Source organism: Bactrocera dorsalis, chromosome 3 (genome assembly GCF_023373825.1).
Source record: "Bactrocera dorsalis isolate Fly_Bdor chromosome 3, ASM2337382v1, whole genome shotgun sequence".
Taxonomy (NCBI): domain Eukaryota; kingdom Metazoa; phylum Arthropoda; class Insecta; order Diptera; family Tephritidae; genus Bactrocera; species Bactrocera dorsalis.
In genome coordinates, this window is record NC_064305.1 from 12567259 (window position 1) to 12579987 (window position 12729).

General features: G+C 38.4%; 1 protein-coding gene across 2 annotated transcripts in view; it reads left to right on the forward strand.

Annotated features, from left to right (window-relative positions):
- The first annotated feature begins 438 nt into the window (after window positions 1-438).
- LOC105233127 (general transcriptional corepressor trfA) overlaps window positions 439-12729 on the forward strand; it is a 53051-nt gene continuing 40760 nt past the window's right edge. The window contains exon 1 of one of the 2 annotated variants that reach the window (XM_049451559.1): window positions 439-563. The gene's annotated coding sequence lies outside the window, so the exon portion shown is untranslated. Of the gene's footprint in view, window positions 564-12114; window positions 12134-12729 lie in introns of those variants that run through there. The other variant, XM_049451561.1, reaches the window with a different exon arrangement.

Genomic DNA, 12729 nt, shown 5'->3' on the forward strand with positions numbered 1-12729 from the left:
ATGAAATAGAAAATGTGAGTTATGCTTAAAACGCACGGTATGCAGTTTTCATAAAAAATAAGAAAAAAATGATAGAAAAAATGAAAAACCTTTTAACACTGGAGAATTTCCTTCAAGTATTAAACACAAAGTAAAAGCTCATATATAACACAAGCGCTGCTTATACGCTTTCTTTCCCAACTTGTTTTTTCTGTCAATTGCTCGTCTCTCGTAAACTTAACATATTTTGTGGGTGCTTTATGCATTGTGCCGGCTCTTGTTTGTATGTTTGCGCGTTCGCCCAGTGGGACAAGCTTGTTGTGCTGTTGGTTACTTGCCGTGTATGCGGGCTTTTTGCGTACCCTGACCGGCTTGACTGACTAGTTGGCTTTGGCGCGTGTACACCGGGCTGGAGTTCAATTTGTAACGTTGAAGTGATCGGTTTAAACGGAACGGACGCGGCTTCGCAAACGCTAATTACGCTAAAAGTTAAACGTATGTCAAGTGTTAGACACGTGTACATTACACACATACGTTTATGTATGTATGTATGTATATAACGAGCCACAACTTAAAGAAAGCAGGTAGTTTTGCTTGCGCGATTATTATAGTAATTGTTAAGCTTATTTTCTTTTCATACTGCTTTTTGTTTGGTATAGCGCGTGTGAAGTGCAACAAATCGAAATAAATAAACAAATACGGTTTGGTATAAATAGAAGAAAGCTTCGGCGAGGCAAAAATATAATAAATATACCAACATGTAAATATGAATATAACCGTTTTTAGTAGCTAAATAATTTAAAATTTCTATGTGCTTTAAGTTAATCATGTATTCCAGCGCCAGTAACGCCAACGCTAGCGCCAAGTCACTGCTCATATGTGATATGTGTTTATATGTAAGCATGCAACATCTCCGCCGCATTTTTCTTACCGCCAAGCAAAGCATGTATGCAAACACACACATAACAGCAGACCAGCTACCGCTTTGGATCGTTATAAGAATTGAAAAAAATTTGAATTTATTATGCAAATTAAGTTGAGAGCATCGGAAAGTCAGTATCGGAATGTCAAATGGGAGATTTTTTTTTTTACAATATTGCTTTATTTAATTGAAAGACAAAAGCAAAAGCACGTTACAACAAAAAATATAATATGTTACGCTGAAATAAAAATACATACATACATACATATGTAGCTACCAAAGCGAGGCAGTCGAAAAGGAAGGGAAAAGCGCATTCACATTTCTTTTACAGTTTTTTACGAAGAAAGTTCGTTATGGTGTCTTTTGATGTACCGGATGACCGGAGGTGCGGAAGGCATACATACATTTAAACATATTTACATATGTATGGGTGCATATTACACACCTATAAATATACTTCAGCTCATAAACAGGTAGACGTAAGTTCGAGTGACGTTGTGACTAAGTTGTCGTTCAACAGACGCTCAGCTTGTTATGCTTTTTGTAAGCAAACACACTGTACCTACATACATACATACATATGTACCTGCTTTTAATATTAAGTAGTGAAAGAATTTCGCTTTCATTAGCTTGAATATACATACATACATACATGTTTTGTTGACATGCTGATAGATAGTAAATTATATAATTTTACATATTTACTTTTAATTTGATCGTTCAGTTTGTATGGCAGCTTTATACCTTATGTCGAGAGCAATGCATCAGGGAAACAATGCAGCATATCTTGTGCATTTGTCTCGCTGTAAGCATCTGTGGTCTCCACGGTGTGATACACTGGAGCAGGTATCGATAGTGAGGCCACAGAGTCTGTTAAAATTTCGGCATTCTAAAGAATGACTACTCCTCATGAACCTAATACCTCAACTCCATCTAGTATCGCAAAGAACCAAAACTGGTCTTGGCGTGGCTCATTGGTCTACCAGATTAACCTAACCTATCCTAACCTATACTGTAATACTCCAATATCGGCGGTTCCAACAAATGAGCAGCTTCATTATGTGTTGGCTTGTATCCCTTTCTGCATTTATAAAGCTCTCGCTCAGGCTACCGGTAACGTGGAAGAGTTCGTCTAACACAAATAGCTCGGTCGTCGAGATCCTATTGTCTGCTTGCTTGTTTGCATCCGCTGATTCAGGCATAGTAGTTAGTTTCTTTCTGCAAGATATCGCACCGTGACTCCAAATGAGCTTAGTAACCGGGGACTACTTGTTTTGCTTCCACGGATACTGCCAAAAGTCGGTTTAACGATTTACAAAGTGAGCGCAAATCGGCATTCGTCGAGCTACTGACAAGTGCTTCGAAAACGGTTGCCACGGGGGTTAACATGGCAGAAGTCTACGATCTCCGATTAACCGATTATCAGTAGATATCTCAAAAAACCGCAAAGCTGCGAAGATTATATAATGTATGTATTAAACATTGGGCGAGTGAAAGCTGTGGATGGGAACGTCGCGTTTTCTTGTTCCGAAAACCTAGCGCAACAGTGAAACCTCTTCAGAGTTAGTGTAGGATGTCATGTAAGTGCGAGCCTAAAGAGTTTTTGCGTTGTTTCATAATTGTCCAAGAATCCACTAGTAAACACCGAAAAACAAGGAACTGTTGAAGCAATGCACCTCGCCGGCCAAACTACTCCGAAGTAAACGAAGTTTGTTAATGGCTGGAAATGGGAATGACCATTGTTTTTTTTGGGTTTTAGAGGTTATGATGTGCATCAACTAAAAGTATAAATACTTAACAGGGTCAGTTCGACGCGGAATCACAGAAAACATTGTTCCATTGGGCGACGAAAAAATCTGCTTCCACTATCGCAGTGCATCGGCTCACATCTCCGACTTCGTCATGAGCAAATAGCTCGAACTAAGCTACGAACTACTGTGCCATCCACGGTATTCTGCAGAGTTGGTTCCATACGACTTCTTTTTGAAAGACAAATTCTTTGAAAAAGTCACTTATTGTGCAGAAATTTTGAGGGAAGAAACGAAAGCCGTCACGGAAGTCTACCGTTGTTTTTCAGATTAAAGAAGTTAGAGAGTTACGGGCTCAAGTGCATCGTGTGCAAAATGAGACTGTGTTCAGCAAAAACTCGTCACTTTTTGAAAATTTTCTTTTTTCTTTTCATGGCTTAAAAATTATTCAACTACCCTCGTAATTACTATTTTTTTTAACTTATCTTTAGTTCCGAGTTATTTATCATTATATTAGTCACATTGTTGTTTGTACACATTGACCTGAGCAATTACTGGAAAAATCGTCAGTATGGATCCAAAGCCAATTGGCATTCAAATCAAATTAGTTCCAATCAAATTAGTGTGTGCTAAGTTGTGTTTAGATACACATATATACAAGTATGTATGTATATACACGTTTATTTGATAGGCCTATATAGGTACATATGTATATATTGTATATGAGTAATTTAAAAGGAAACAAATGTGACCTTTCTTCATGAACCCTCGCGCAAATTTTTGTCTAATTTAAAGGCGCTGACAAAATATGACAAGACATGCTATGTATGTATATACTATATACTTTTAGCAGAGCTCTGCATGACATATTGGTACGTAATCACACACATGGTGTTATCTGAGTGCCTCCTATGGTGAGCGCATAGTCAGCAATCTCAAAGCTCGGCTATCATATCAAAGCACATCTCTGAAGGAAGCTGTATTTCGAAGCAGTACATTTAATGCTACTGTGGCTTGATAACCTGAAACTAGAGTTGTAGAGAGCTTCCCAAAGAAGACTCCTCTTCCTCTGATAGCCTCAAACTAGAGTTGTAGAGAGCTTATAACAGAAGACTCCCCTTTCCATCCTCTCTCTGAACTTCGATCTATTCTTCAATGGCTTCGACACGCCCACAAACCCATCGCACGTCAGCGAGCAGAGCAGGTGCCACCAGTAGAAGATTCCACAATGCAGTGATCTAAATTGCAAGGAATGCAATTAAAGTAGTGGAGAATTTCAGTGCGTCTCTCGGCCTCCCATATACCCAGCTTATAGAAGTCTATATGGTTTTAGCTTTGTGTGCTGCAGCATGTTCTTGCTGGAAGATTCAATTCTCTCCTTTGAAAAGAACATTCTTTAACTTCCAAAGCATTTTTTGGCACACTTTTCGAAGTTTTAACTCCTTTTATGAAGAAGGTAAGAAGGCCTTCCCACCAAACCATTACATCAGCTGTCAGTTGACCGCCGGCAATGATTCTTCCGCCTGTGTTCGCGAACAGTTTTTATGGTAGAATTGGCTCGAACTGCGCCAGATCGACCACTTCTCTCTCTGTCATAGGATATCAATAAAATTTTTTACTCCTGTAAAAGTACATTCGTTGCCATAATGTATGGAACTCGATTTCTTTTACATGGCTTTCAAGTTGTTGCTCAGTACAATTCACGAACATACGACGATTCTGGTGGTCAAGCGGCGTCAGTTCTTGGGTTAATTGATCTTGTTACAATGTAGGCCAGGATCGCAAAATTCGCCACAATGGCGTCACAGAGCTTGAGAACGACGTGTGAGCGACTGATTTGGGTCTTGCTCATTTGATGCGCTAGCGGCAGCAGTATTCTCGACGCCTGGGGCACTACTTTGTCTCACTGACACGGCAACATTTTTACTGCGCCTGTGGATTCAAAATTAACCACTAGAAGTTCAATTGTTGATCTGTCAGAACGATTATGACGACCATAAATTGGACGTAGCGCTCGTAAAGTTGAGTTCACTGACTTCGAATTTTGGTAGTAAATTTTAATAATTTCGACTCGTTGTTGGATCGTATATCTTTCCATGATGAAATGGCAAACCTTCTTGAAGAGAAATGTCTAAAGAGCGGGGAAAAATATGGCGTTGTTTGTCCCTGTCCCTATCGGTCTACTTTTGTGGCGCCCCTATTAAAAAACCGGTTACAATTTCGACGGATTCCAAATTTAAACACTTAAAGCATTTATTATTCGGCTACACTCGAACTCTGCCTTTCCTTACATGCTTATTTATTGCGTTTTTGTTTGTGTTGTGACGTATTGCACTTGACTTGTTTCGTGTAGTTCAAGTGCAACTCGGTTCACATTTTGTCCCATATACAATATGCACATATGTATGTATGTATGTATTTTATCTGCATTTGAAGTTCAAGTACACGCTTATTTTTTAATGACTTCATTTATTTTTTGTGTATAATAATTTTAAGCTCATATCTTGTTGTTGTGTTTTGTTTTTGTTATCTCGTTCTCGTACGTATTTTTAACTTTATTAGCATTCAAAAGCCGTGCTGTGGGTAGCGATAAAAGCAACAATATTCTCACTTACACATATAGTCATACATATATATTTAGAGATATATTTTTCATATATATACAAATATATCTGTATATTTATTTTCGTTAACTTTTTCGAATATTGTTTGTTCGTATTTAAGCTCAATTTATACAACTTTTCACATTTTTTTCGCTTATGAAGAAACTATATTTTATGAGTTCATATATGTGGGCAAAAAATAGTAAGACTTGATAACCCATTCGTCGAAATATTTTGTTTCTAGGTTGGTATGATTGTGAGATAACTCATAAGGCTTGCCTGCCAATCTGAAGAGGAACACTGTTATGCTGTACATGTGGGGAATGTCCTCTCCTTTTTTCGCGCATAGGACGGGACCCTTCCAGCCTACCAGCTTGGGAGTGATCTCCCTTAAATTACATTGACATCTATGTCAAATGTCACATCAAACGAATCATGTAGTTGGGATCTTATATTGGAAGCATACAGTGTGTGCAAGAGCTGAAAGCGCTCAATCTTCCCAAGCGATATCGCTACGCTCTATGGGCTCTTGAAAAGTTTCAGAAGATCCGACGTTTTCTATGTTAAATGCCACATCAAACCATCATTAGTGTGTAATATACGCTTGTCTTTCTGATGTAGATTTTGAAGAATAAATTAAGAGTTTTAAAATTCTGAGCAAGGTCTAACTATTTTTCGCTATTTACAACATTTACGCAAAATTCATTAGACTAACAATCTTATAAATTCTCTGCATGTCCACTGATCAAGCAAGAAATTAATAGGAGGGCCAGAAAGAGGCTTAACTTCGTTGCTAAGGACTTCAGGTCCATTAGCATATACTAGTTCCTGTTGACAGCGTTAGAGAGGGTTAAGAACTTGTACATAAGGGTTCAGCATCCCTACGACAAAGGCAGATTGATGGACACTGTTCTGTACGCTGCCGAGTCTTTATCCACAAAGAATTTGTGATAGACAACACTCTCTCCAAATCGAGTGGGCCTTCAACAATGGTTAAAGCATTCGATACGTATGAAGTGGAATCAAACTTCAATCATCTTAAATATATTATATATATATAGTCTTCTTTGCGACCGAGTGGTCCTAATGGAGTGGAGCAGTGCAAAATTATTTTGAAGAGTTAAAAGGAGCACTTCTTAGGGTGCTTTCCCCACTACTTTGAATGCTGGTGGTAAACACTTTACTAAAGGAGCCCCGAAGAACGTGGCTGTTGCGATTCAATGGTTTAACTTATCAGGAGTTATAGAATCCCAGACGCGTCTCACCCCTCATTTCGCTACGTGGCACCAATTGGAGATTCCAAGCGAAGCCTGGTCCTTCTTCACCTGGTATTTCCAACGGAGTGGAGATCTTCCTCTTCCCCCCGCGGTTGAGAGGGTGGAAGATGGAGTCATATGTAGAAGTTCACACAAGTGAGGAATGTTCTCTGATTATCATCCGCTTGAAAGTGGCCAGAATCGATTATTTTACATATGACTCAGAGCTCACGAGTTCCGGTCCTAGACCAAGTATCCTCTGGGTAGCCAAAGAAGATCCGTTGGAAAGAGAGCTAAATTGAGAAGGCGAAAGATCCCCTCCGTTGTGCACTGGGTTTGGAATCCGCCACTTAAAAAAAGGCACCCAATGAAAAATAACAACAAAAATAACAACCAGCCTCTTACCACAGGTGTTGTTTTGGTTCTACGGGAGAGGGCGCTCGAAACCGCCGTGTACATAATCGGCAGGCTCACCGCTGTGAAGTAAGAGGGAAAGTTGGAATGGCAGTTTTTTTGTAACCGTCAATCTTATCTTTAGGCTACCGGACCTCTGTGATGTTTTTAAGATACAGATGTGGCTGCTGTTAAGGTTGAGCTCTTCATTGCCAATACAGTTAATTTAGACTACGGAACCATTCTGGTGGTTTTCAGATACAGAAGTGGTGGCTATCAAAGTTGCCATGACAGTCGGGTTGAGAAAAGCGGATTGAACCCCGATTTATATCCGGCGAAACACAATACAACAACAATGAGCGGAGTACTTTCTGTAGAACCCGCTCTTAATTGGTGCTATGTGCTATGCCAAATTGAGGTTGACGGAAATGTGTGTGCTAACTGATTCATTCTGTATCCGTTTTGCACTAGTTCCAATACTTTGCCGGAATATCGCTTTTTTACTACAGGGCGGCTTTACAAGCTCTACAGAAGACAATTTAAGCAATAATTCTTGGAAAAATATTGAGGTGATGAATGCCATCATAACTTCAATTAACTGTCTACATTTCCATTCTTTCGCGCGGTGGTTGACATTCCTCACTTTTTATATTTTTATTTATCGATACTCTAGCGAACAAGCGCCAACCAAAATTCATGTATTGTATATATGGAATATATACAGAAATAGATATATAGGCAATTCACAAGCTTTGTTGTATGTCTTATGTCATATTTTAATATTCTTAAAAATACGACACTTGTGAGCACCCTTAACTGTTGTATGTCATATTTTGTCATATTTCTACACTTAATCAGCTGATTGCATATTGCATACTTTTGGGCGCACTACTTTCCATCCTACCGTCAGCTGCGTGTCTTCGATGAAACGACCATAAAAGCTTTGAGCCGTTGGTTTCTTTAAAAAAAAATTATTTGACTTTGTTTTGTTTTTTTAAATTGAAATGACAAACCTCGAAACTTCTATTTTCCATTAGGAACTCCACAAGCGCTTTTTCTTCTGCCGCATTCCACTTATGCACCGGGTTGAAACGGCGGCGTTTTGGTTTACACTGCAATAAAATCATTTGCAACCACATAAACATCAAAATATTTCCATATTTCACTTACATTCAACTTAATTTACCTGAATATCGTGGTTTCCTTCCATATTAATAACGAAATTTATTAAATTTATTAATTTCAAACACTTAAACGCCAATAATAAGAAAGTAAACAAATACAGCTGATAGAATAGCGAACTCAAGAAACATACCACGCAGTGTTGTATCAGTCATATTTTAATTTTGCATGTGAAACAACAACAGTGTTGTTATGACAGCCATAAAAAAATATGACAATATGACGATATGACACACTATGACACCTTGTGAATACCCTAATAGTATACTTGTAAGCATGTGAATTTTAAAAGAATTTGTCAAATCATCTCCGCCGCCAATGCTTACTGTCATTGCTAAAGCCATAATGACAGTTAGAACATAAGTATGACAGTTGGCAGCGAGAGCAGCCCGCGGGTCTTTGAGGGGTAGCTGTTTTCTACAACTTCTCAGTAACTGTTTTGCTTTGCTCCAATAAAAAAATAATACAGCAACAAAATATAAAATATTAGTCCCCAAACACGTATGTTATATTGTCATAAAAACCACAACAGCGAATTTTTAAGAAACACATTGCGATAAAAATATTAGCACCAATGTGCAAATTGTCGAATGAAGAATTCGAAATAAAATGTAAAAAATAAATATGGAATTTTTATAAAGAAATATGATAAATACTGCATAAATAAATTCAGAACAGAGAATGGGTGCATATACTCGATTTATTACGACTATCGACATCCCGAACGATAATTCGCCCATAAATCGATAATACTTATGAGTTTGACGTCGGTGGAAATTGAAAAACTAATCAGACGCTCTAATAGTCTATATACATATATTGTTGAATATTAGGCTATATTGGTGCTGAGTGGTCACCAGTTAGTTTATACTTAGTATGTTCGAAATCATCGAAATCGCCACTTGATAAACATTGTCAATTTTGTAAAATGAAAAACGCTCTACAAGATTCAAAGTTAACCGAAAGTGCTCTAGTGAGTTTCATGCCCTCACCTCTCCTAAAGCGGAGCAAGCTCACTGTTCGAATGATGGAGAGTTTAATAGTACCTAGCACCTAGAAGCAGTATGAAAAGGTTTACCAAGATCAGTTACCAAGGCAGTGCTGTCTTCAGATCAGCAGGTTGGGAAAGAGTTGGAATACTGCTTGCGTGAACTGTATAAGCGCTGGTCAACCGTCACTATCGCTAAGTCCGTCTTATTTCTGAAAAAACCCGTTAGAGCTCTAGTGAGCTCTTCGCCATTAGATGAATTCGTGTGTTGCTGGTTAAAAAGTGGTAGTATATAATAGACGTCTATGGAGCTAGCGCAGTTGCTTAGATGAAGATCTCGTAGAATTAACCCAATACTTCTTTCTATACCGTTTGTCTTTGTTTGAATTTGATTGAAAAGCTGGGATTTTAAGCCCTTACCAAACAGGTGGGTTAGGTTAGGAAAGGTAAACTGATTTTTCGTGTGGCCCCAAGTTATTCCGCTTAAGTAGATAGAGACGTCTGTCCTTTGGAATGGACAAAGCTCATAGGTATGAATAAATATGACCGTCTCATATTGACAAAGCGCTTAGAGCGAGGCACAATCGAGGGCCAATATCAATTTCAGCCAGTTCACCCAATTTATTGAAAGCATGGCAGCTCAGATGTCTTAGTATTGCAAATGCTGAAAACTGGCGGTGAAAGTGTTTCGATGTTTTCACCTTCTCTTTCTGCTTGCAACTTAGACAGGTTGCGCCAATGCCAATGGAACAATGTCCGGTTAGGACAGCTATCGTTGTGGCGATGTAAACCTTCGTAAGATCTAGCAGTTCAATCGATCTTTTAAGTTCCACTCTGGGCCAGAAAGCTTTTGCAATCCCACAAGTGCTGGTTGCTGACTAACGCTTGCTAAGCTCGCGTGAAACGCATAGATACAGCGTCCGTATGCATGAAGCCAGAGAATCTGCTCATTCACACATTGATGGAATTCGGTATGTGTGTGAAATTTTTTACAAGCTCCTCGGCTTTACAGCTTCCGACGATTCCGCTGGGACAGGAATTCGAAAAGTTCTTCTCCGCTTCTTTTTGAGCGACTCCGCCACACGTAATCACGTAATCCTCGCCTCAGCACAGTGTCGGTTTACGTCTGGTAGGCCAATGAGCCACGCAGAGACCAGTTTTGGTTCTTTACGATACCAGATGGATTTCAGTTACCAGGTCCATAAGAAATAGTTATCCTTTAGGACTTTGCGGTCTCACTTTCGATACCTCCTCCAGTGTATCATACCGTGGTTTCCCCAGTTGCTTACAGCGTCGTTTTGCTAGTGCCGGACAAGTGCACAAGAGACGCTCCATTGTTTCCCTGGTGTCTTGCTCTAGAAATTTCCTATAGTCAGCCCGATCTGTCGGTCCCATTCTGCAGGCGTGTGTCGCCACCACACGTTGACCAGTTAGTATTCCAATCATGTTCTTACAGTCTCGTCCCATCGAGTGCCAATAGGAGTTCTATGTACTTCCGGTCTACTGTTTTGCACACAACTTTAGCAGTTTTTCTTCACCATGCTTCTGTCCAGACTCTCGATGCATTTGTGGCCTTAACCCAATAAAAAAGAAGTTGCTTTTCAATACTGCCCTACTTCCTAAGACATTACTAGCCGATATGATATACGAGGCTACTGCGTCCCTTGATGCTAGGGCTAGCAAAAGCAAGGGTTTGCATTAAGGAATGCAGTCTAGCTGCGAGTTTCTTACTAGGTCTCAGTTCAATACTAACAAGTAACTTTTGGCAAATTTCTATAAATTAGTATCAATTTGGTTCAACGTTCAGCCTTAGAAAACTCTATGTATGTATTGGGGTCATTAAAAATTTAACAACTCGCCACCTAACCTGGTCGTAATGTCAAATCGGAGCATTTAAGTGCTCAATATCATCAATTGTTTGAGATTTGGGTGTGGTTGTATTAAAAAGACTTTGCACTTCGACGCTGTCGGCATTGTTAGGAACACCGGCAGTCAACGCATTACTTATTTACTACTGTTTAACTTCAACTAAGACATTGTATCGGATATTTATGCGAGCGGTAAGTGTGCGTATTGCGGTTTATTGCAGCGCAACTTGGCCTTTTCTTGACGTGCATAAATGTAATAAAAAAAGTAAAAGCCATAAGCGCACCACCATATAGTTAGATATTACGTGTTCATATGGCTATATATGAGTATATATACTTGTATGTATGTATGTTTAATATACTTGCATGTTTGTATATACATACATATACTTGCTTGTATGTATGCATAGCGGTCTAATGCGCTCTTGGTATTGTTATCGTTCAGCGACATATCGCTCCAGAGCCGTTGCCAATGCCAGTTAGCCAAAGTTATTGTCGACTGACTTTGTTATACTGCGCGCCAATGTGTGCGTATGTGTGTATATGTGTGTATAATGCTTGAATGTGTTCATATATGTGTGTGCTTTGTGGGTTTTCGCCGCGTTTATCAAGCTCTATACCGTTGTTGCTGCCATTGTTCGATCGCCGAGCGTCAGCGTGTTGTTATCGCAGGCTTTTATAGTTGTTATTGTATTCCATATACATATATGTACATATTTATACTACCAATATTTGCGCCATATATACGTACATACATATGTATATTTGTATGGTTTTACCTATTGGCAAAATACTACTACCAATTTGACGTTTGCTACAACTAGAAACATACACAGAAGGCTGTGAATAGTTATATACATACATATATATGTACATATATATGTATGTATGTATGTTAAATATTGTACATATGTGCCTGCGCTCTTTCCTGTGATTAAGCGTAGTCATGTGTGCGCGAAATTTTCAAGCGACTTTTTTCACTCGCTTCAATTTCAATTTCGTCTCCCTGTTTCTTCGCTGGGTGTGTACGTGTGTGTGTGCGTCTGCTTATTACTGCCGCAGTTAGCGCTGCGCGTTAGCCAGTCTACTGTGTTTTAGTCTAAACACTTTTCGTCTAACGAAATTTCAGTTAGCTCTCAGCTGTGCGCCGCGACGCTTGTCGAAATTTTATTTGCTGTGACGTGGAATGTGGAAGTGAGGAATTGAGCGAAATTTAACTGAAAAAAAAACGAAAAACGGCAAAATTTGACAAAAGCGATATTTGAGAAAGAAAAATAAATAAATAATTGAAAAAAAAAACTCGAAAAAAAATTTTTTGCAAAAAAAATAAAAAAAAAATTCAAAATAAAAAACTTCAAAAAGAATCAAAATTGATAAAATAAACTAAAAAACATTTCAAATTAAAAAAAGGTAAAAAAAGTTTAAATGAAGTTCAAAAAAAATTTTTTTCAAAAAATTTCAAAATAAAAAAATATTTTTTAAAATAAAAATAAACCGTTATAAACAAAAGTGCAACACATTTTCCATTGCAAAAAGTGTTTTTCATCAAACTTTGTACATTTTAACGGCATTTTGTGCGTCATTGTAAGCAACGGCAGACGTCTGCGTCCACACCAGCAACGAAATTATTAGTGAAAATCAATTTTATGCTTATTTTTTAACTAAAAAAATATGTTATTTGTCTATCTGCCACATCATAAATTGAAAATATAAATAATTACATGCATGCATGCAAACCGCAACATAAACCCTTAAAGCGTTAGCAAATAAATTTAGCACAAAAAGAAATT